Source organism: Eretmochelys imbricata, chromosome 1 (assembly GCF_965152235.1).
Source record: "Eretmochelys imbricata isolate rEreImb1 chromosome 1, rEreImb1.hap1, whole genome shotgun sequence".
NCBI lineage: Eukaryota > Metazoa > Chordata > Testudines > Cheloniidae > Eretmochelys > Eretmochelys imbricata.
This window is the reverse complement of record NC_135572.1, coordinates 43,824,044-43,849,731: the sequence shown is the minus strand read 5'-3', so window position 1 is coordinate 43,849,731 and position 25,688 is coordinate 43,824,044. Positions and strand designations below refer to the sequence as shown.

Below are 25,688 nucleotides of genomic sequence, written 5' to 3'. Positions count from 1 at the left end.
TTCAAACATTGAATGTGTGAATAAGGAGAGACTTCTGGGAGTGTAATTATTACTGAGAGTTGGCCTTTCTAGAGACAAAAGCCATCTTTTCAGCAAGTTCAAATGTGTCTTCCACTGCTAATAATCTCCCTTACTTCTATAAGTAATACTGAGTCATCCACTTTATTTGAGAAACCACTGAGCATTTCAATGATAAAGGACTTCAGGGACTCCAGCTGCTTCATTACTAGCAGCTTATGGTAGAATTATTGAGCTGTCTGTTTTTTAATTCAGCTGGTCATGTGAATGTGCAGAACCTGGGACGAATGCAGTATTTGGGCACTTATTCATTTACAAAAACAGGAAAGGAACACTTTGATATTAAGGTGCATAGCTAAGGTGAACAAAGTTAATTGCTGAAGAGAGGACAAATCTTCAAAGGTGTAAAAGCTCTGTTGGCAAATACAACAGGGGGCTGGCTAATGGACACAGAGAACAAGGGCTTGAAATGTTCGTTACCCACTAAGAATTTTAGTAATTTAACTATCTCCTATTTAACCAACAGTTCCCAACACAATTGTAGGAGTGCTGGAAAAGCTGCAAGACCTCTGTGAATCAGGAGAAGGTGATGGCATTTATTAAATCTGAATATTGCAAGAGCTGGTTACTTACCCCAACAACTAATTTGTGCAAAGAAATTAGTTTTTTATTTCCACAATTTTGGGAAATATTTTTGAACGGGTAGGAATACAAAAATAAAGATGATATTGAAATGTAGGTTATAGCAGAAGTAACAAAAGTCTGGAGAATTATGGAATGATGCCCATATGAGGAAAGATTTAAAAGATTTAAGTAGTACTAATGTGAAGAGGAAATGAACAAGAGGCATAAAATGAGGATAAAGAGAAGGTAATTCAGATATGCCCATTTTCCCTCTCCTATGCTACATGAAGAAACAGACACCAAGTAAAACTGAAAGGCAACAAATGTAACTCAATAATCTGTGGAACTCACTCCCACAAGATATTATCAAGGTAGAGAGCTTATTCAAATTTTAAAAAGGATATGACATTTATATAAAAATAAACAGTTACATGAGCTAGGATAAAAATGTATATGGCATAATAAGTCTCTTCCTTTAGGACATAAAGCTTTTATTGCCTCAAGTTAGGAAGACACTTCCCTCACAGGCAATATTCCCTCTAATTTTTGACAGGCCATGTGCGCACAAAATTTCTTCTGTGCAAATTTTTGAAGCAGAGTTCAAATTTGTGCGCCATGAGGCAAATGCGCCCAAGCAAGTAAAATGCTTATACATTTAAAAAGTTTTAATTTGAAATTTGTGATAATAGTTTTTACACTATGTTATTTTGTAAATGTCATTTTTAAATACTTAGAAAAAGAAAATTTAACCATTCTTCATGAAGCAGAAGTTAGTTTCAAGCATTACATTTTATGATTTTTTTTGAGAATCATGATCATATATCAAGCACATATTAATCTTGATCATTATCAGTCCATAGGCTTCTGCCTGTTGGTGTCCACTTTCACCTTTCATTCTATACACATGTCCGAAAAGATTTTGATAAACATATAATAAAGACAATTTAATAAGTATGCCATTATGTCAATTTATATGGGTTTTCAGATAGAGACATCATAAGTAAAAAAAGAAAAACAAGAGATTGTGTTTTAAATTTAAAATGTTCTTAAAAAATATCAATACATGATTATCAGCCAAGAATAAGATATGTAATTACAAATGCATTTTAATTTCCTTATTGGTCGAAATGTCAAAGACTGCTAAACTAACTTTACTGTTTTTCCCTGCAATCTTTTTCTTTTGCCCATTCAATATAAACTCTGTCCAGATTTATTAGTCCTCCATCCAGCTGGTAACTCTTATACACATCAGCATGTCCAAATGATCTACTTGTAAATGATTCCGTAGTTTGTTTTTTAGAGTGTTCATTAAGCTAAAGCCACATTCACATTCTGCACTTGACGCTAGGAATGTTCCTCCAATATCCATCAACTCTGCAAGATCCTGAAACTGTTCATTCTGGGGAGCAAATGTCACCATATCCGGGAAACTTAAAACCAATTGGCTTTTGATTCTTTCAGCTACTGCAAACTTGAAGTCATTGTACTGACTGACTATAATAATCTCTTCAGCAAGAAAGTCTTCGTATTTTGAACATAGGGATTTGACCTGATGAATTTCAAAATTGAAGTCACACTTAACTATTGCTGCACAATCAAAAGCGGAGCACTCCTGGACTTCATCCTCTGGAAACCTGTCTGCCAAATGTGCACACAAGATGTTTATGAAAGTTATTATGGAACTGGTATCAATTTCATTATTTTCTTGAGAGCTCATATCTAAGAGAGCCTTAACTTTGTCACTCCATAAGACTGAATCTCCAAGGTACGGTCTTCTGATCTTGTTCAGTTTACTTCGGGCAAGGTGAAATGCTTCAAGAGGTGTAAGGCCCTGTTTCTGGAGCAGTGTGGATAGTGAAGCCAGCTCCGACAAAACATCATTCAAAACTCCTAATGTTATTCAATATTCCATGGTATTCAGCTTTTTGTGGCAGTATTTAGAAACCGGGTCAGTATCTTTGTCTTGCTCAAAATATTCCAGAAGAGGATTATAGTTGTGAATAATTGCTTGAAGTGCAAAGTGCCTAGATAATCAGCGCACTTCATTGAGTGGCCTGAAAGCCACTGACTCACATTCAGAAGGATCCACTATTTCCTGAAATTTGCATTTTCTCCTGGATGACTGACAGAACATCATGTGGACAGTTCTCATTAAGGTTTTGATGTCTCTTATCAGTTTGACCTCTTTCCATGCATCGGAAATCCCCAAGTCTTCCCGGTGTGCAACGCAATGTTGCTGGACTAAGTGTGGAATATCACATTTCAGCTGAGCCGCCATGCCATTGAATTTGCCCAACTTCACAGAGGCACCATCAGATGTGAACATCATCATTTTCATTAGATCAAGTTGGTGTTCTTTATAAAACTCTTTGATTGCAGACACTATTGAAACACCATCACATTCTTGCAATTGTAATAGACCACCAAACGAAGTTTTATAGTGTGCAGAATTTATGGATCTATATTTAAAGTAGAGTATCCAGTATCTGTTAATGGATATATCAGTGCTTTCATCAACAGCTAGAGTATGAAACATTGCCAATGCTATTTCATGCATGAGGTCATTTTGGACAATGCAGTTGATAATTTCAAGAAATTCAAAAGCATAATTTTTACTTCCCCAACTCGCTGGTATGCGCACATACTTTTCCATATGGTCATTAATATCTTGAACAGAAAGCAATGAGCTATTCATTTTAATAGCCAACAACACACTGTCAATAAGTACCTTGATTTCTTCTGGGTTTGAGCACTTGCGTTCAAGATTAATTTGCCTCCTCTGCTTTTCAGCTGGACTTTCAAGAATCATGCTAAGCAATCCGCTCATAAGGAAGGGTTTTTGTTTCTAAGTCTTGTTACACCATCTATATGAAACTAACTTGACCGATGACGCTTTAAGAAATCCAACTTCCATACATCGTTCCACATTCTTCCTGTTGAAAATTGTCCTGAAGCTCTGGCATCTCGACAATATACACAAATCACTCTGTTGTCCTCATCGTATGTGAATATTTCACGAAGTTTAACAAGCATTACACTATGTGACTTCGGTGTAACTGTCTCTATAGTTTCATCCAGCCATCAGATTTAAATGAAGTCGCTGTTCTTTTACGCTTTAGACCTCTAGACAGTGACATTGTGGGATTGATTTTTTACCAGATTGGTTTATTTAAAATTAATACTTTTATTATATAGCTACTATTTCAATGCGCTTAACAGCGTGACTCAACAAAAGGGCAAATGGGAGATCATTCAGATCAGGATACCAGAAGTTTGTGCATAGCTCTGATCACATCCATGTATCTGCAGAAAAAAAAACGCGGAGAAATGGTAAAACATCATGAGTAAATGTATGAAGTCCAATGCCTTTGAAAGATTTCAGTCACGAAAACAACACTTACCTTTGTTCATTTCTGGGAAATCTTTGCAGTTCCTTAGCAACTACGGCCAGGCATTTTGACTTATTCATGCATACTTGAGTTTGTACATAGCCAAATGAACAGACTACAAGGAGATGTGGGGGTCCTGACCGTCCCAACGTGCTCAACGTTCCACGTTCAAAATGCTGGAGGGGAGGGGTACGATTCATTGCCCTCCTTTCCCTTTCCCCCCCTTGCCAGCTAGTAGAATCCGGCTGTGTTGATAGATGGCAGGCAAACAATGTCAAAAGTCGCCCGTAAATGATATTTTGGTCTGGTTCCGATGTAGTATTTCATTTTTTGTGTGCGCGGTGTTTTGCCATGTGCGCGGGGTTTAGGATCTTTGTGCGCGGGCACACGTGCACAGCTGAGAGGGAACAGTGCTCACGGGCATGTTATTGCAAAATTGTGCTTTAGGTGTTTTACACCATCTTCAGAAGCAACTGGTGCTGACACTATTGGAGACAGGGTACAGAACAGATTACAGGTATGAACTGATATGACAATTTCTATTTAAGAGCATTTTATTAATATAGGATCTTATAGACAATTGTTTGTGGCTCTCCCCAACTTCTGTGCTGTTTTTTGTTCTGGGGAATGTAAGAACAACCTACAAAATGAAATCCTTCCATCCCAACCAGTCACATACTCTTAGCCATACATGGATACCTCCTCAACCCTGCAGAGGGACAGCAACTACTATACTGCACAGGCGATGCCTTACCAAACACCTCCCTTTCTCCTCAGGCATGGGGAGACCATGAATAGAATGCCCTCTCCACATACAAGTTTCAAAGACAAGACAAAGGCCCAAACTATTTTGAGAGAGAGAAACAGATATTGTAAATGCACAGTACTAAAAAACCCAACCCCTCTCCCAAAAAAACCCTAGTTACTTACCTGTTCTGTAACTGTTGTTCTTCAAGATGTGTTGCACATGTCCATTTCATTGTGCATGCTCAGGGCACTGAAGCAGTCTGTACACTGGGCGTGCATGTGCCTACAGTGTAATGGACATTTGCAATCACTTGAAGAACTGCACGTTTATAAAGATTTTTAGTCGCAAACTAAAGGCCAGATTGTAGAGAGAGAGAGAGAGAGAGAGAATGGCTTTGCTCCCCTAGAAAAACATTGGTGAATGACAAATGGAATCCTTAGCACCAACCACCTAGACTGACTGCAGACCTGGGCTGTGGCCACTAGCAAAGACACTGTGGAAGATTAGAGGATTCTGACTATTTTCTCTACCTCACAAGAGACTTTTGCACAACAGCTCAAGACATTGAACAAGCCCACCATCATTTTCCCGTTCTGTAGCAAAATTACAAGATCTGCCATAGAACTTCTCCTCAGCTTGCACAGAAGGGTACAGACGGACACACAGATATACACATAGATCTATATACAATATAATAAACGGTATATTGTGTATTCATGTCCTTTTATGTACCTATTTATTGTGCAGCTAAACATAATTTCACACAAACAGCTGTTAAAATAATGTTATTTATATTGCAAAATCAAGCACTCAAAAGTTGTGAAATTCCACATTTAAGGTTGCATGGGCAACCATAGTTCTTGCACTGAATGAGGGGGAAAAACAGTATGTGATCATGTAATTGAAGGACTGGATCAAAATGCATATATACAAGGGGCACAATTACAGACATCCACACAACCTTCAACGTGGCATTTTCCATTTGGCTTTCTTCTGTCTCTCCTGACCCCAGAGTTGAAGGAGACCCTTGCACTGGAGGGAGGGTGGGGTATATAAATGGACCAACTGGGGCAATATACAGGTAGTGGCCCTGATTGCTGTTAGTACTTCTACAGAACTTTTCAAAAGGTTCCCACAGATTTCCAATGGCCTTAGTCACAAGCTATGTGTACATCAGTTACTTCTGAGGGCATTCTGCGCCAAAAAATTAAATATTCTGCGCCAAAAAAAAAATTCTGAGCACAATATTTTAAAATTCTTCAAATTTTATTTGTCAAATGAATGTGGAGGCTCCAGCATGACATTGGGGAGCACAGGCCACTGGCTGCACAGAGGTGGGAGATCACTGTGCAGCTCCCCCCCGGGACATGGACTCAGCAATGGACTCAGAAACTCGTTTTTCTGACAGGGAACCAAAGAAATCTGCAGAGGATATAAATTCTTTGCATGAGCAGTGGCACAGAATTCCCCCAGGAGTAATCAGTGTGTCCACAGAATCATACTTCAGTAGTATTTGTTAGAAGTGTTTGGTCCCAGTGCAAGAAAAACAAGTCTCTTCCCCAAGGAGTATATAATCAAACAAATATTAGTAAGTAGATATAAATATGACTTAAAGTTGTGACAAACAACAAAAAACCCTTCAATGAAAATGCCAAGTTAAAGCAGCTAGGACAGCAGGACAGGAGAGTGGTGTATCCAAAAATTACAAGTATTGAGAATATCAATTAATATACTAGTATAAGATACCTGAAATACCTAGGCATGAAATGGTGAGTTAAGGGTGGACTGCTAGCTTTATCTGAGAATTTTCTTTGTCACTTATCAAACACGGTGTAAGAGCAGTCTGTGTGTTAAAAATGGAAAATATCTCTGTAAGAGGTAAATTGGAATTGATATGATCAACAATGATTATCTAATTACCAATAATTAAAATTAACCCATTCTTATCTCTCATCAGAATATGTATATTATGCTAAAGTTGGTTGTGACTGTCAAGTTTGTGGCAGTCAAGATTGTGTTGGAGTTTCCAGCTCAAAGAGAGTTTTAAACCTTTATTTTGAACAAGTTTCATAAGAATGGTAAACAAAATATAGAATGCAAACTGAGTACTCTTTAAATATTTCACAGTGATTTGATGAAAAATTGGATGGTACAAAGAGAATATGTACTCTGAAATCATTTTTGGTAGTTTTTCTTATTGAACTGTCTCACTTTTTTTCAGATGCCCTTTGCAAGATATCTGAAGTACTATGGGCACTGGGCTTTGTTCCACATATTGCTCCTTGCATGCCAGTTCCAACATTAGCAATTATACTTAGTTAGCCTTTGTCTATATAGCTTTTTGTCATGTTTTAGAAATAAGTGCAATTGTGTGCGAAGACAAACCTACCACATTTGATGTTACATGTCTGCTGGTGAAAAACCTCTTAAGTCACTGAAGAAGTTCCAGTAAGACAATACAGGGAAGGACAGTCCTCCACCAAAACCCCTGTAGCCTATGGGAAAGTTCCCTGAGTTGTAAAATAGGAGATCATGGGTTTAAATCTTACCTCTGTTAACTTGGGGATATTGACAACTTGTTTTTATTAGGTGGGACTAGAGTTAAAAAAATAATAGCTGTTGAATATCCCTTTAATTAGTAGTTTTGTATTGTGACTAAATCTGTCCACTTTTAATAAAGTGAGATAAACAACTATGTTCCATGGTCAGTGTTTCCTTTATATATTAATGGAATCCCAAAATTTTTGAGGGGGGCTAAAGCCTCCTCCGCCAGTTGGCTATGCTCACATAGCTGCTGTTTATATTATCATGCACTTTAGCATATGCTTATTACTGGCCAAGGCCACAAACCTGAACAACAGAAAGCAATCAAGTTTGAGCTGCTGCACACAAGCCCTCCCTAATTTTTCCGATAGGTTAACGAAGGGTACGTCTACACTGCAATAAAAAACCTGTGGCACTGAGTCTCAGAGCCTGGGTCAGATGGGTCAGGCTTGGGTTGCGGGGCAAAAAACTGCACATAGACATTCAGGCTCAGGCTAGACTGGGGTGGGCAAACTTTTTGGCCCGAGGGCCACATTGGGGTTGCAAAACTGTACGAAGGGCTGGGTAGGGAAGGCTGTGCCTCCCCAAACAGTCAGGCCCCTGCCCCCTATCTGGCCCCTCCCACTTCCCACTCCCTGATTGCCCCCCTCAGAACCTCCAACCCATCCAACCCCCCCAGCTCCTTGTCCCCTAACCACCCCCTGGAACCCCACCCCCTACCCAACCCCCCCTGCTCCCTGTCCCCTGACTGCTCCCCCGACTCCTATCCACACCCCTGCCCCCTGACAGGCCCCCCGGGACTCCCACCCCCTATCCAACCCACCCTGCTTCCTGTCCCCTGATTGCTCCGCCTCCTATCCACACCCCCACCCCCTGACAGGCCCCTCTGGACTCCCAATCCCAACCCTTCCTGTTCCCTGTCCCCTGACTGCCCCCCCAGAACCTCTGCCCCATCCAACCGCCCTCTGCTCCCTGACTGCACCCCGGGACCACCCGCCCCCTTACCATTCTGCTCAGAGCAGCAGGAGTATGCCTCCCAGCTGAAGCCAGCTTGCTCTCTGCGCTGCCCGGTAGGAGCGGCGGGCCAGACCGCTGCCTGCGTGGCGGTGTTGCTGCAGGGGAGGGGCCGGGGACTAGCCTCCCCGGCCAGGACCTAATGGGCCAGGCAGGACAGTCCCACGGGCCGGATGTGGCCACGGGCTGTAGTTTGCCCACCTCTGGGCTAGACCCTGGGCTGAAAGACCCTCCTCCCTTGCTTCATCCCAGACCCTGATCTCCAGCCCAAGCCTGAATGTCTACACTGCAGTTTTATAGTACCACAGCCCAAGCCCTAGTTCAGCTAATCAAGACCAGCCACAGCCATACTGCAGATCTTTTCTCTCAGTGTAGACATACCCAGAGAGATTATGCCAGGCAGTCAGGAACAGAATAAGGGTCTCTATCATGGCAAACATACAACTTATCCACTCAGTCAATTACCTTCCAAACAGAATATTGAAAGCTGAAAGTCAGTTTCTAACAACTAAACTTACACACTTCTCATAGAGCCAGGGACAGAATCAAGGGTTCCTCATCTCCATTAGGCTACTACTGACTAGTAAAGAGTTGGGCAACCCAGTCAGAAAATGTGTATCAAGTCCTCCTTTAGTGATTGGTTTGAAAAGAGATGAGCAACTACGCCTGGAAGCTCAAGTGACAGGGTCCTCATCTAGGCCCAAACCCTGATGTTGACTTCTATTGGGAGAGATGGTTTACAGTTATATGTGATTCACACAGCAAGAGGACATCTCTAAAACAGGTTTTGTACCTAAAAACCATGGTAATCTGAAAATCATGGTGTGAATCACTAAAATACACGCATTTGTTATGCATTTTGATTTCACGCAATGGCAGGCTACAAGACTGAGAGATATGCTTCACACTGGAAGGAACAGAGTACAGACAGGAAGGAGGAGCAAATTAGACAGGTGGAGGAAGGGCAAGCCCCATGCTGCTGCAGCTGCTCCTGACTATATCCAGTTTCCAGGTATCAGTGAGAGGCTACTGCATGTTTCAAAAAGTGAGATATGACACACTCCTTTATGGGGCTTCCCTGCACCTAACAGGTTATGTTGGCACTGCTAAATATGGTGGGTTTCTCTTGGTGCACTTACTTTCAGTAATCTTTAAGCAGGGATAAAATGTTTTAGACAGACAAAACTTGCTGAGGTATTTTGCAGCCTCTCATGCTCTTTAGGAGAGCTGATAAAGCCTGGAGCAGCTTCAGCAATGCAGTTTTTCCCAGCTGAAGTGCAGCTCCCCTTCTCCCCTCTCCCATCCCTCACCCTAGGAAGTTATCTGCTGAGGTACACCAACTCCATATTAAAAAAGCCCTAGGAAATTAACACAAACTACATTTAGTGACAGTTAAGTTTGCACCCCATTTACACAAAATCTATCTATTCAGGGGACACCATCATAGGGCCTAATCACATCAGCCACACTATCAGAGGCTCATTCACCTGCACATTTACCAATGTGATATATGCCATCATGTGCCAGCAATGCCCCTCTGCCATGTACATTGGCCAAACTGGACAGTCTCTACGTAAAAGAATAAATGGACACAAATCAGATGTCAAGAATTATAACATTCAAAACCAGTCGGAGAACACTTCAATCTCGCTGGTCACTCCATTACAGACCTAAAAGTCGCAATTCTTCAACAAAAAAATTTCAAAAACAGACTCCAACGAGAGACTGCTGAATTGGAATTAATTTGCAAACTGGACACCATTAAATTAGGCTTGAATAAAGACTGGGAGTGGATGTGTCATTACACAAAGTAAAACTATTTCCCCATGTTTATTCCCCCCCCCTTACTGTTCCTCACACATTCTTGTCAGCTGCTGGAAATGGCCCACCTTGATTATCACTACAATAGGTTTTTTTTCTCTCCTGCTGGTAATAGCTCAACTTACCTGATCACTCTTGTTACAGTGTGTATGGTAACACCCACTGTTTCATGTTCGCTGTGTATATAAAATCTCCCCACTGTATTTTCCACTGCATGAGTGCGATGAAGTGAGCTCTAGATCATGAAAGCTTATGCTCAAATAGATTTGTTAGTCTCTAAGGTGCCACAAGTACTCCTTTTCTTTTTACAAAACCTTAAAAGCTTGGAAATCAGAAGTTAAAGTCTGCCACATTCCTTGCCACCTTCATATTGCCTACAACACTGCTAATAACCCACTCCCATAAAGCTTTCACTTTCATCTGCAACATCCCAAAATGAAATACATACTCCAATTTCATCGAACTTGTGCTGTATCGCAAAATCTTAACCGTGATCTTAGCAATGATAAAAGAGATTAATTTCCTAAATACCTGGAATGTGCCACAATCAGATGTGCTGATTTATTGTTAAAAGAGTGTATAAGATTGCAGTTTCTTTTGGGTTACAGTGCAAGTTTGGTAACGTAAGTGTATTTAGTGCTTTTAGATGCAAGTGAAAGTCATATGGGAGTGTTGGAGTGAGCGAGTAATTGACAATAAGAACATAAGAATGGCCATACTGGGTCAGACCAAAGGTCCATCCAGCCCAGTATCTTGTCTACTGACAGTGGCCAATGCCAGGTGCCCCAGAGGGAGTGAACCTAACAGGTAATGATCTAGTGATCTCTCTCCTGCCATCCATCTCCACCCTCTGACAAACACAGGCTAGGGACACCATTCCTTACCCATCCTGGCTAATAGCCATTAATGAACTTAACCTCCATTAATTTACCTACTTCTCTTTTAAACCCTTCATAACCTCCTCAGGCAAGGAGTTCCATAGGTTGGCTGTGCACTGAGTGAAGAAGAACTTCCTTTTATTTGTTTTAAACCTGCTACCCATTAATTTCATTTGGTGGCCCCTAGTTCTTATATTATGGGAACAAGTAAATAACTTTTCCTTATTCACTTTCTCCACACCACTCATGATTTTATATACCTCTATCATAGCCCCCCCTTAGTCTCCTCTTTTCCAAGCTGAAAAGTCCTAGCCTCTTTAATCTCTCCTCATATGGGACCCGTTCCAAACCCCTAATCATTTTAGTTGCCCTTTTCTGAATCTTTTCTAATACCAGTATATCTTTTTTGAGATGAGGGGACTACATCTATAAGCAGTATTCAAGATGTGGGCGTACCATGGATTTATATAAGGGTAATAAGATATTCTCCGTCTTATTCTCTATCCCTTTTTTAATGATTCCTAACATTCCGTTTGCTTTTTTGACTGCCTCTGCACACTGCGTGGACATCGTCAGAGAACTATCCACGATGACTCCAAGATCTTTCTCCTGATTAGTTGTAGCTAAATTAGCCCCCATCATATTGTATGTATAATTGGAGTTATTTTTCTAGTGTGCATTACTTTACATTTATCCACATTAAATTTCATTTGCCATTTTGTTGCCCAATCACTTAGTTTTGTGAGATCTTTTTGAAGTTCTTCACAGTCTGTTTTGGTCTTAACTATCTTGAGCAGTTTAGTAGCGTCTGCAAACTTTGCCACCTCACTGTTTACTCCTTTTCTCCAGATCATTTATGAATAAGTTCAATAGGATTGGTCCTGGGACCAATGTTGTAGGTAATATGGAGGTGGTAAGGATTACAGGAGACTCTTCCTTTCACTCCTGATATTCATGTTCTGGATGGAAAGGGTGTGTCCTAATGCAATCTTTACTGTCACTAAATGTACTTTTTGTTTGCATTAATGGTGACTTGTTATAATCTGAATAATCTAAATGGCTATGTTTATTAAAAAAATTAAGATAGGACAAGGAAGGGGTCTTATCTTCTGAGTGCTTCCGTCTTTATCTGTTAGCACGCTGCAAAAGGTAAATAAACAGCCAGACGTATCAGGTAAGGAAACCATGTTTGTGTGGGCTAGGTTGGGACTATTAGAATAACTCTATCTTTGTCCTTTTTTTATTTTGAGTAGAACTTTGGCTATTAGAGGCATTTAGGGGAAAACATGTACAGTAGACCCAACGACTACTGAAGGTAAAAAAGCATCCCCAAAGGATTGGTGACCCAGCCCACCTCTGAAGCAGAACTGAGCATATTTCTTGTTTACTACCATGACAAACATGTCTATTTGAGGTGTGCCTCATTGTTGCAATATGTAGTGAAGTATAATGGAATCTATCTCACACTCATGATCTTGAGAACAATGCCTGCTGAGTGTGTCCACAGTCACATTCTGAACTTCTGGGAAGTAAGATGCTGTGATGATAATCTGAATGCATATGCACCAATTCCAAAGTTTGACAGTCTTGGCACAGAGGGAGTGTTATCTTGCCCCTCCTTGCCAATTGATTAGTAGTGGAAACTGGAGATGGGCGTATCTGACTGCACTGAGTTCCTGGAGGTTGATGTGCAGAGTGTTATCCTGAGATGTTCACCTACCCTGGGCTGTGTGGGTGTCCAGATGCATTCCCCATTCCAACAGGGATGCATCTGTCATTATAATTGCTGGGGGAGGGCAAGTGAAAGGGACTCCTGCACAAACATTGTGAGGGTATTTCCACCAATTGAGAGATTCCTTTATGAAGATGGGTATGGAAAGCAGTGTAGTTAGACTGTGTCTGTTCAGTGAATAAACGGTCCTGAGCCACCCGGAAGGCATCACACTCACAGTTTGCATGATCCATAATGAAAGTACTAGCTGCTATATGTCCCAATAGCTGAAGACAGTTCTGGCCCATAGTTTGAAGGCTGATCTGGATTGTATTGACTATGTTGAATAGGGCCATGAATCTGTGCATTGGGAGGTAGGCTCTTGCTGCTACTGAATCAAAATGAGCTCTTATGAATTCAAAGTTTTGCATAGGGGGGTAAGGTGGATTTTTGAATGTTCAGTTGCAGGTCCAATTGGAGAAAAAGGTCTATGGCCTTGCAAGTATTGGAGATCATCATCTCCATCATCTTCTTAGGTACTGAGTGAGAAGAGGCAGTACTCTTCTTGCTGCCTCACTCTGTTGATGGTACTGATTACCTCTCGGAGCCTAAGACTTTATAGTCTTAGGCTTAATCATGCCCTGGATACCTGAGGAACCAGCAGCCTCATGGGTACTGGGTCGGAGAGCAGTTCAAAGGGTGGACCTGTGAATGTTGACAGGACAAAGTTGAGATCCCATTGAGGTACAGGTATAATGACCAGTGGCAAAGTCCTGATCAAGCACCTCACAAGTCTCACAGGAGCCAGATGTGTAAAGACAAATTGTCCCTCTGCCGGAGGAAGGCATTAATTGCTACTAAGGTCTGGTCTACATGGCGGGGGGGGGAATTGATCTAAGTTACACAACTTCAGCTACGTGAATAATGTAGCTGAAGTCGATGTACTTAGATCTATTCACCATGGTGTCTTCACTGTGGTGAGTCGACTGCTGACACTCCCCCGTCGACTCCGCCTGTGCCTCTCGCCCTGGTGGAGTACCAGAGTCAACGGGAGAGCACTCGGGGGTCGACGACGCAATAAATTGACCCCCGCTGGATAGATTGCTGCCCGCCGATCTGGCGGGTAGTATAGACATACCCTAAGTGTACTTGCAGCAAATTAAGTGCTAGACCTGAAGTTCTTAAGGAGAGGAGATAGTCTAGGATAACTAGAATACCTATGGCATCTAGCGATTGTTGGTGGTGACATGTCCAGGCCAAAGTGCGTCACCATTTAGCCAGGTAGCAGGCTCTAGTAAAATCCTTTCTATCTTGGTTAAGGATTTCCTGAACAGATGTGAAACCTGAACATTCTATTTCCAACACCCATCCAAATACCGGAATGAGCAAAGGTTGGGGTGCTTGAGCTCCCTCCCCCCCACCCCCTGCCTGAGTTAGGAAATCCTGAAATGGGCACATCCTGATAGGTGAGCATGTGGACACCATTGAGAGTTCCATGAACCAGAAATGTCTTGGCCAGCTGGGTGCTAGGAGGATGGTGGTGGCTCTGTTGCAACCGATCGTCCATAGAATTCGCAGTAGTAGAGAGATGGGAGGAAAGGCGTATCTGAGACCATCCATCCAAGGAAGCAGGAGAGTGTTGACCTGGGAATCGTGGCCTATAGCTTCCTTGGAGCAATACATGGGAAGCTTTTTATTTGTATGGGATGCAAAGGGGTCCCATAGCAGAGCTCCCCATTATGTGAATATGTTGGTTAAAACTGTGATGTGGATCTCCCATTTGTGGTCTGCAGATAAACTTCTGCTTAATTTGTCTACCAGGGAGTTGTGTACACCTGGGAGATATGTGGCCTGTATTGTAATGTTGTTTCTGATGCACCAGTTCCAAAGCCTGACCGCTTCTAGGCATAGGAGACGGGATCTTGCTCCTCCCTATTTATATACACCATTGTGGTGATATTGTCTAATATTACCTGTACATGGAGCAAGTGTATGAGGAGAATGAGGAAAAGGAAGGTCTTGCACACAAGACAGACTGTTCTCATTTCCAGAAAGTTTATGATCCAGGTACCCTGAGCAATATGGTAGTCCAGGTGAGTGCCCCACTCCATAAGGGAGGCATCTGTCAGGATGGTGGCCTTTGGTATGAGAGGGCTGAAACAAGTCCCCACCATGACTTTGCTTGGGTTGGACCACCAAGCAAGGGAGGTGAGAACTCTGGTGAGAACAGTCATGGTGGGAGACAATGCGATTCCTGTTTGGTCAGCAGGTGCAGTGTAGCCAAGTTTGAAGGCACCATAAGTAAAGTCTGGTGAACGATGTTAACATAGGTGCATGTGACCTAACAGAGAAACACTGGCACACCACAGTTTGTGGCTGATGCAAGGGATCAAGCTGCACATCACATAAAATCTGTCTGTGCAGAGAAAGGATCTCGCAGAGGCTGAGTGCTGCCATTCTCCTACAAATGTTATTGTCCTAGTGGGTGACAAAACGGACTTCCCTGCATTTATGCAACAGCTAAGGTATCAAGAAGGTACCAAAAAGAACCTGCTGCTGCTATGACTTCCTAATGAGATTGGCCTACCAGGAGCCAGTCATCCAGGTATGAAAAAACCTGGTGTCGCGTCTGGTTTGCTACTACTGTGAGAACTTTTCGTGCACCCTAGGTATGTAACGAGACCAAAGGGAAGGCTGTGAAACTGGAAGTGCTCTTGGCCAACCATGAGTAAAAGAATAAAAATAAGCTATAAGCAGTTTAAAAAGTTGGTTTCGCATACACAGTGTACCAGTTTCAGAGTAGCAGCCGTGTTAGTCTGTATCCGCAAAAAGAAAAGGAGTACTTGTGGCACCTTAGAGACTAACAAATTTATTTAAGCATAAGCTTTCGTGAGCTACAGCTCACTTCATGCATCCGATGAAGTGAGCTGTAGCTCACAAAAGCTCATGCTCATATAAATTTGTCAGTCTCTAAGGTGCCACAAGTACTCCTTTTCTATACACGGTGTAGTAATTTTTGTTAATACTGAGAGCTACAATTCTATTTAAAAAAGGGACAACTTAAAATCACATTTCTCTCATTTTTTCCCCAAACCTACTATTTTTACAAGTTAAACTACAATTACTGTAGCTCAAATTAGAGGAGACAAGGGTTTTTTTTTTCCAGTTTGCTTACTCAGTGCATTTGAAAGCACAGTGTATAGTCAGTTCTACAATAGTACAGGAGCAATTGTATAGTTGCAACTGCTTGACCATAGATAAGGATTGCAACTGAGTTTCCATTTTTAATTCTGATTTTGGCTTCACTCTGAAATTAATGAAAAGAGTACATTAGTCTTTATATGGGTAAGGTTACAGCTAGGTGCAGAGTAGCATACCTTTTCTATCAAATTTGAAGCATACTGGAAAAGAGACCACGCTCTAAAACCAAAGATGTTCAACAGAATTCAATAAGTGTAATATGTTTTTGCCACTTCATAGATCACCCCACCGCTGTAAAACTCTACTTTACTGGACTCCTCTTATTAAGATCTATGGCACAGTGTCAAAGGTTACTTAATTAAAGTTAAGTCTTATTGAGGAAAATAGAAAGGAGCATAAACTCTGGCAAGCGAAGTGTAAAAATATAATGAGGAAGGCCAAAAAAGAATTTGAAGAACAGCTAGCCAAAGACACAAAAAGTAACAGCAAAATTATTTTTTAAGTACATCAGAAGCAGGAAGCCTGCTAGGGCCATTGGAAATCAAGATGCCAAAGGGGGATAAGGTCACAGTGGAGAAACTAAATGAATTCTTTGCATTGGTCTTCATGGCTGAGGATGTGAGGGAGATTCCTCAACCTAATCCATTCTTTTTAGGTGACAAATCTGAGGAACTCTCTCAGATTGAGGTATCATTAGAGGAGGTTTTGGAACAAACTGATAAATTTAACAGTAATAAGCTATCAGGACCAGATGGTATTCACCCAAGAGTTCTGAAGGAAATCAACTATGAAATTGCAGAACTACTAACTGTGGTATGTAACTTATCTTTTAAATCAGTTTCTGCACCAGGTGACTGGAGGATAGCTAGTGTGATGCCAATTTCTTAAAAAGGCTCCAAAGGCGATCCTGGCAATTACAGGCCTGTAAGCCTAAATTTCAGTACTGGGCAAATTGGTTGAAACTATAGTAAAGAACAGAATTGTCAGACACATAGATGAACTCGATTTGTTGGGGAAGAGTCAACATGGTTTTTGGAAAAGGGAAATCATGCTTCACCAATCTATTAGAATTCTTTAAGGGGGTCAACAAGCATGTGGACAAAGGTGAGCCAATGGATACAGTGTACTTCGATTTTCAGAAAGCCTTTGACAAGGCCCCTCGCCAAAGGCTCTTAAGCAAAGTAAGCAGTCAGAGGACAAGAAGGAAGGTCCTCTGATGGATCAGTAACTGGTTAAAAGATAGGAAACAAAGGGTAGGAATAAATGGTCAGTTTTCAGACTGGAGTGAGGTAAATAGCGGTGTCTCCCTAGGGATATTTTACCAATGGGAGCTGTGGGAAGCCCACTTGCCAAACTGCCAGTGGCGAACTGCGGCCACTGGTAACTGCGGGTGGCCATGCCAATGTAAACAAACTGTCTTGCAGCCCGCCAGCTGATTACCCTGATGGGCCGCAGGTGCCCGCCACTGGTGTAGACGCTGCATTTGGTTATGTCACGTACATGGCTTCCAAGCGATGTCCCATAATGTCCATCCTGACTGGTATGGTCAGCATTCTGCTGCCCTGAACCCAGCTACACAGGCTTCTGCCTCTCCCACTTTAAAGGCCCAGGAATTTTTGAAATTCCCATTTCCTGTTTACTTGGCATGGAGAGCTCACATCTGATCTTACCAGCTGATCATGGCAACTCCAAGCAGCAAATGCTCCCCCGCTTGGAGAATGCCTGAGTTGTTGAATTTGCTGGCGCTGTGGGGAGAGGAGGCTGTACCGTCCCAGCTCCGCTCCAGTTGCAGGGACTTCAAAACCTACAGTCAGATTTCTTGTGACATGTTAGGTAAGGACTATGAATAGGACACACATCAGTGCCGTGCAAAGATGAAGGAGCTGAGGCATGCATACCAGAAGGCAAGGGAAACAAACATTGCTTTGGAGCTGTGCCGAAGATCTGCCACTTCTATAAGGAGCTGGATGCAGTCTTCGGCGGCAACTCCACCTCTACCACCAAGAGCCTCATGGATACATCAGCAGGGCTGGAGACAGTGGACTCAACTCCAAGGATGAAGTCATGGATGAGGAGGTCAAGTTGGAGGATGATACAGAGCACATGGGAGGGTCGTCCGGTAGCACGATAAGTCAGGACCTGCTTTCCACTCTGGAGGGGTCTAGCTAGTCCCAGCAGTCCATCTTTGGTATGCATGATGCAGGAGAGGGGAGCTCTGTTAAGTGATATTTTTGAGTTGTTGCTGCTCGGTTATATGAGGTAGAGCTGTCCTTTGCTTTGTATATTCTAGAAGTGGGTGAAGGGATAGAAATGTAGAAGACTAGCTGTGTTTGCCTGTGCTTCACATTCCCTTGTGCGGCTATGCAGTGTGACGGAACAGTGTTAATGCACACCAAGATTTCACAGGAATCCTCCAGAGAGATCTCGAGGAAACACTCCTGGAGGTATTTGCCAATCCTCTGCTGAAGGTTTCTTGTCAGAGCTACTTTGTTCCTTCCCGCATTGTAGGAAACTTTCCCACCACAATCAGCAATCACTTATGCAGGGATCAAAGCAGCACACTGGCAAGCAGCATAGGGACCCAGTCTGAAGCTGCACGCATGCAAGAGATGCACCTTTAAATCTTTGCTTACCTTCAAGAGTGAGATATCAGCTTCAATGACCTCCACCTGTGGAAAATGGTGGCAGAATTTACAATATTGTCTCTAGTCGCCTGCAGTGATCCCCTTAAAAAAAACCACAGAGACCCTTTGCCCTACGTTGAACAACCCCCAGCCCTGGGCCGAACTCACCATGTTTAGGGCATTCGCCAAGCTGTGTACTTGCCAAGGGACCGTGAGAAACTGGTTACTATTTAAAAAAGGTGCATTTTACTATAATGATTCAATGCTGTACATACACTAACAATCATGCTTCTGTTTATTGTTTCTTGTGCTTCTGCAGATGTGGCCTTCAGAGGAACTGCCTACACACTGGCAGAGTGCCTCTGCCGGATAAGGAAGCAACCAAGGAGGAGAACGGAGAACATGTTTTGAGAGGTACTTCAACCCTCAGAGGCCGAAAAACAAGAACACAGGTCATGGAGAGAGACTTTAAAAGAAAAGTATAAAATAGACAGGTAGGACAGAAAGGAGAGTCAGGAACGAATTTTAATGGGCCAGGAGCAGATGATAAAAGTGCTGGAGGAGCAAATAGAGATGCTGAAATCTCTAATCACGCTGCAGGCAGAATTAATGCGTGCTCAGCCCCCTTGTAGCCGATACAGAACTGCTTTTCATGCCCTTCCCAAACATTCCTTGCAAATTGCTGGTACCCCGTTCACTCCATCCCTATGGACAGGTTCCAAAACGATAGCTGGAGTTACACACAGCTATAAGAGCCTACACTGCCCTTCATTGTTCTCTCTCTTCCCACCAAGCCTTGTGTGTTCTTAATTGGAATTTAATAAAAACATACTTTCTGAAAGATAACCAATCTTTATTTGTGTTCCACACACGGTGGTTGCTGCTGGAATTAGTACACAGTGGGAATTTGATCATTTGCTGATTTCAAATCATGATCAGGAATCATCAACATTTTCATGCAAGGTGGCAAGTTAACAAAGCATGACAAAATGCTTTATGGAAAGACACATTACTGGAGCTCATTGTCAAAATGGTGCCTCAAAGCCTCCTTGATTCAAATAGCCCCCCATTGTGCCCCTCTAATAGCCCTGGTATCTGGCTGCTCAAAATCAATTTCTCAAAATCAGCAGCAAGGTGATCTGCCTCAGTGCTCCATCCCTGGGAAAAACTTTTCAGCATTAGCCTCACAAGTATTATAGAGTATGCAACAGGCTGCTATGACTATGGGAATGTTTTCCTCATTTAGGTATAACCTGTCATAAAGGCAGCTCCAGCATGCTTTTAATCTGCCAAAGGCACATTCCATGGTCATTCTGTACCTGCTCAGCCTATTGTTGAAGCGCTCATTGCTGCTGTCTAGGTTTCTCGTGTAAGGCTTCATGAGCCATGGGAATAAGAGATATACTGGGTGTTCCAGGATCATTATGGGCATTTCAACATCCCGCACTGGAATCTTTTGGTTTGGAAAGAAAGTCCCTGCTTGTAGCTTTCTGTACAGTGTTCCTGAAGATGCACCTTTCCGCATGCATTGATGTCAGTGAAATACCATAGAGAACTACCCCTTTCTATTGATGTACTCTGTCGCAAAATGGTCCAGGGCCAAAATTTGAATCTGCATTCCATCTATCGCCCCTCTTCAGTTAGGGAATTCCATTGCCACAAAGTCATCCGGTGTTTCATGGACATTTTCAAGAGTCACAGTCTTCGTCACTGGATGCAACTAATGGCCCTAAACACCTGCGTTAACACAGCCCCACTGGTCGATTTCCCAACTCCAAGCTGATTCGCAACTGACCTGTAGCAGTCTGCAGTCACCAGCTTCCAAACAGCGATCGCCTTGCACTTCTCCACTGAGAGGGCAAGCTCTCATTTTGGTGTCCTTGCACTGCAGTGCTCAGGTGAGTTCTGTACACACTTCCAGGAAGGTGGCTTTCTGCATCCAAAAGTTATGCAGCCACTTATCATCCCAGACCTGCATAACAATGCGATCCCACCGCTCAGTGCTTGTTTCCCAAGCTCAAAAGCGACAGTCCACCGTGTGCAGTTGCTCAATGAGTGTCAAAAATAATCTGGTGTTGTTTCTTTTCATGGCACACAGCAGGTCAAACAACTCTGATTCCTGTTCATATTGGAAGCATGACCATCCGCAATGTGTTCATAACAGCTACCACAACAATAGAAAGAAGTGTGGTATCCATCCTTTCAGGCAGAAACGCATAGTAAACAGGGGCTGTTAAAAATGCAGTGAAACGCAATTGGAAGCCCCTGGAATGATGGGACAGAAAAAACTGCATCATGGGATGTTGAGCCCACACCCATGATACATTGTGATCCATTCCACCTTCCCACTATTCCTAGCTGCAGAAGGTGGCAAATAGCACAGTGGGATAGCTATCCACAGTGTGTTGCTCTCTCTGTCAATGCTAGAGCTCCAACTGTGGACTCGCTCTGCCAACAGAAGGAGAGTTGTGTGAAATGTACAAGCAATGCAATTATACAAGTTTCTGATTGTCGGCGTGACTTGTAGTATAGACAAGGACTGGGCCTCCTCAACTCCTTCTTTCCTAACACCTCCCACCACCACCCTGAACGCTACTGAGCATCTCCTAAGATCTGTAGGAAGGGAGTTTTGCTCCTGCAAGCCTCAGAAGCTCTGCAATGAGGGTAAGGGGTTGAAGAACAGAGTATTTGCAGGGAGGTGACCACGGAGAGGCATTTCCTCTTTTTGTGACTCTCCTGAGGTCCATGGGGGAGGAGGGGAGAAGACTCACTGGACCCTCCCTGTGAAGCTTAAAGCACTTGTCTAGCTTCCCAACCACACACAAGCCTTAAGAATGCTCATCAGGGCTACTCCCAACCCTTCACAATTTTTAGTAGTCATTTTATTCCCTGACAAGCCTCATTTAGCTCTCTGGCTCCTGACAAAACCTAGTTTGGCCCATCAGGAACTTCCAACAACCCCCATTAGATATTAGGGCTGGGGACTCAAGATGGCATCAAAAAGTCTATATGACATTTTTAACTAACGTTCTTAAAATGTAATGCACATTCAAGAACACGTGTCCACAAACTTAGATTCAGCTTAGTAAAGCTTCCCTCTGTGTAGGCATGTAAAATAGCAACAGGGGAGAGATGTTTTGAGAACTATGCATATATTACTGAAGCCACACGAGTGTGAAAGAGAATATGGTGGAAAGAAAATGATAATGCAATTCTAAGAAGGAAACAGATCAAAACACTCCCTCTAGACCTACATATATACTGATTTCCTGGCCTGCAATACATCCTTCTCCATCTCTGCAGAAGCTACCAAAACAGAAAAGAACCATACACAGTGGTGATCTGCTTCACTACCCTGGAGTGCCTACAGCAGAACTCACCATTATGTGCTGCGACTATCTTAACTGAAATGATCACCCACATCCAGGAGAGCCTGACAGGATGTATGATTCTGGATCCCATAAAAAGACTGCTTTCATTTAATGAATTCAGCCTGAAATGTTGGACATAGAGAGGCAACTGAAAATGAGGTCCCTGCCCTTCTTAGTTAGTAAAAAAGATCATTAACAAATCTGTTGGCTGACATTGCTAATACTTCATTTGTAGATGTAATCTTCCTTCCTACATCAAAGCCTTACTACAGTTAGAACAACTGTGGAGAAACCTTGGCTAGATGCAACAGACATAGCCAACTACAGCCCAGTCTATCACCCGTTTCTGTGCAAGCTTCATAATAAGCTTGCACAAAAATGCCTTCAAACATATGTTTCCACAGCCACTATCATAGACCTCTCATAACCTGGTTTCAGGCCAAAATTCAGAATAGACATAACATTGCCCTAAGATAATAATTTATAGTGTTAAGGCAAATGTCCAGACCCCTGGACCTCTCTGCAACATTAGATATGGTTCTCCACAGGATGCCATATCTTACCTGAGGGAGGAAGAGATCCAGGCAATGCTCATAAATGTTCTGAATCCTTTCTCAAGTGCTGAGATAGCAGTATTGGGAAACAGCATCTATGCCGCCAGGCCCTTCATGCGCCACAGGGATTAACTCTTTCTCTGGTTCTATCCAATATTTACATGCAGCAGTCACAGATCCTGGGTTAACTGCACCCATGACCACCACATGTTTTCCTTTAGGGCCACCCATCTAGGTCTTAGGTTTCCAGCCATCATCTTTTTAGGGACAGAATCCCATGATTCTCTCCACTAGTCCAGGGTCTTTGCTACATACCCCTGCAATTCACTGTGATCGCCTCAGCAGGTCTGACTTCAGTTCAGCACCTGCAGTTCTCTTCTCCCTAGGGCAAACCAGCAACCAAGTAGCTTCCACAAAACAAAGTACTATTTATTCAGAACAAATGCATTTAAGAGAAAACATAATTTAAAAAAAGAACAAATAGCTTATATCGCACCTACTTTACCAGGTTACCCATCGATCACCTGGAGACCCTGGTAGGTAGGTTCTAAAATACTTCAGGTCCACTTGCAGGTCCTGGTTCTGTTGGTCAAAGTCTTATACCTGTCAGTTCTCAGATGGCATGAGTGACCCTTTCCCCATGTCAGGGTTGCTATTTTGTACAATGTCAAGTTCTTTGCCTTCTTAAATCTTTGAACCAAGTCATTCCAATCTGTGAAGTTTCACCCCAGGGGGAAACAGTACAAAGCCCTTGCTTCCCACATTGTTTCAGAATTGGAGATTTGCATGAATTCCACACCTCTCCCCCTTACCCCAATTGACTTTAGTTCCTGCAGGAAGTATACCTTATTTTACTGATTTATCCAGGAACACAATCAGTAACCAGCCCATAAAGATACATATAACATTTATAAAGTTGATACTATAGTCTTTGAATAGTCCATGATTCCATAGCATCACATCGGTCATAGCAGCAACTGGGAGAAATGGTAAAACTTCTCAGAGTCAAGCATTAACAATATGCAGAAGACACACAACTGTCATTTGCAACCTACACTGAACAGTCACCAAGTTACCCTAATGTCTGGCTGTGAGTCAGCATCTGGATGAGACAGGGCTGGCTAAAGTTGAATACCAGAAAGACAGAGGAGTTTGAAGGCAGAGGGAAAACATCTTGAAAGAGCTGGCTTCCATAGATACAGCCCCAAAATGTAAACTCACAGATTGTTGAGACAATCTGCAGTTTGGCAATTCTGTAGACTGCTCATTGATGCTAAGCCATTTTATAGCAGTATCCAAGAAAAATGCTTTCTACTGTTATCTCTAACTGGCTAAGAGACTGTGCCTCATAGCTGCTGCTGATCTGGCCATGACAAACACATACCTTTGTATACTCTCAGGATTACAAGTTAGTTTATATGGGTTTGAAGAAACAACAAACTTGAAAAAACTGAAGATGATGCAGAATGCAGCAGTACACCTCATTACTGACAGCATATTACTCCATTACTCTGTTCTTTTCACTGACTCTCCATAGAACACTTTGTTAAATTTAAGTTCTCAATCCTTATTTTCAAAGCACTAAATGGTCTGGGCCCAGCATACCTAAAAAACCACTTTATCCTTTGGAACCATGACTGTCCTCAATAGCCCCACTCCTTAGGAACAATGCAATTGTCCACCATAAAGGGTGAAATGAATCTATACAGGAGACAGGGATTTTTGGGGGCCTGGCTCCAGACTACAGAACTTTCTCCTACGGAAACCAAGTACCATCACAAATCCCACAACACTCCGGCCCAAATGAAAGTACATTTTTACATTGTCTTACCTAAGAACAGAACATATAACATTTGCTTATTTGAAAAATAAAATGAGCATGTACATAACTTTATAGAACTTCCCACAACATTTTCCATTGTGAAATAGGAGGAAATGGAGTGGAACTACATTTGATAGATTTTAGTTTCCTTATTTAACTTCCTAATTCTGGAAGGTGCTCAGATGTCATGGTGATAGGAGTGATCCAACTACCTGAACAGAACAGTATTTGAAACTATTTTTTAAACTATAATTTAACATTTGCTAGATTTCAAGTCAGTGTTGTCTCTTTAATATCCTATTTGTTATATATAGCTATTATTTATGCAGGCAAGTTTGAATGGAGAAGCTGATATTTTGAAGTCTTCATACTTTTTGAAGGTTTTATCAGCTCCTCTAGCATAACAACTCTAGATTTTTCCTAGTGTTTTTTAAACCTTTTAAAATAAGAAAGGACAATTAACATATTTTTTGCTTTTGTTATTGCAACATTAAAATGTATTTCATTTTCAAAAATCAGTACATGTACAAATTAAAAGTTGATCACAAAGCATTATCTCTACAATGCAATTGCCAACTACAATACATTGTACAATTTTTTTCTGAAATCTTAGACCTAAGGTTGACCCTAGAAACTGATGCACTAGTGCTGAGTCCCACTGAAATCAATAGGACTCCACATGATTAGAAGAATCCATGCCAGTATATTTGAGAACTGTTGTTTTGGATGCTTAGGGTAACATTTTTATTCTTATATACGTGCACTAACTTCCTTGTCATAATGATCCAGTATGTCTTATACTTTTTACACACAACACTTTCTCTATAAGTCATTAATAATTTTGTCATCATATATGCATGATATATTCTGGCAATATAGTTTTCCCCTCTGGAGACAGATAAAGTTCCCGATAGTAACTTATATAATGTATCTCTGGGGATGTCTAAGAAATACAGCTCACTAAGTGCAATTTAATATATTTTTAAAATAACATGTACATACAATTCATGTCTTTTTCATGTGACCTAGCCTCAAAATCTTGTCAAAGCTTAAAATATTTCAAGTATCACATGTATTTCTTATAATTAAATAGTGTTATAACATTTTTATGTGAAAATGTATTGTATACAGAATTTATAACTGTACAGTTTTCAAATTATCAATATATTTCTCACTTTACAAATACAAGTACATTTAAAAAACCTTAGTTCTGCCATAAACTGATATAATGTGTTTATTTCCAGATGCTACTATTCAACAGTATTATACAGAATCATAGAAATATAGGACTGGAAGGGACCTTGATAGGCCATCTAGTCCAATTCCCTTCGCTAAGCCAGGACTAATTATTACCCCTAGACCATCCCTG

The 25,688-nt window shown here is 41.9% G+C and overlaps 1 protein-coding gene across 1 annotated transcript in view; it reads right to left on the bottom strand.

The window, feature by feature from the left end:
* The window catches only part of TNFRSF19 (TNF receptor superfamily member 19), a 105,697-nt gene that overhangs the window by 72,073 nt on the left and 7,936 nt on the right, over positions 1 to 25,688 (bottom strand). The window lies entirely within an intron of this gene.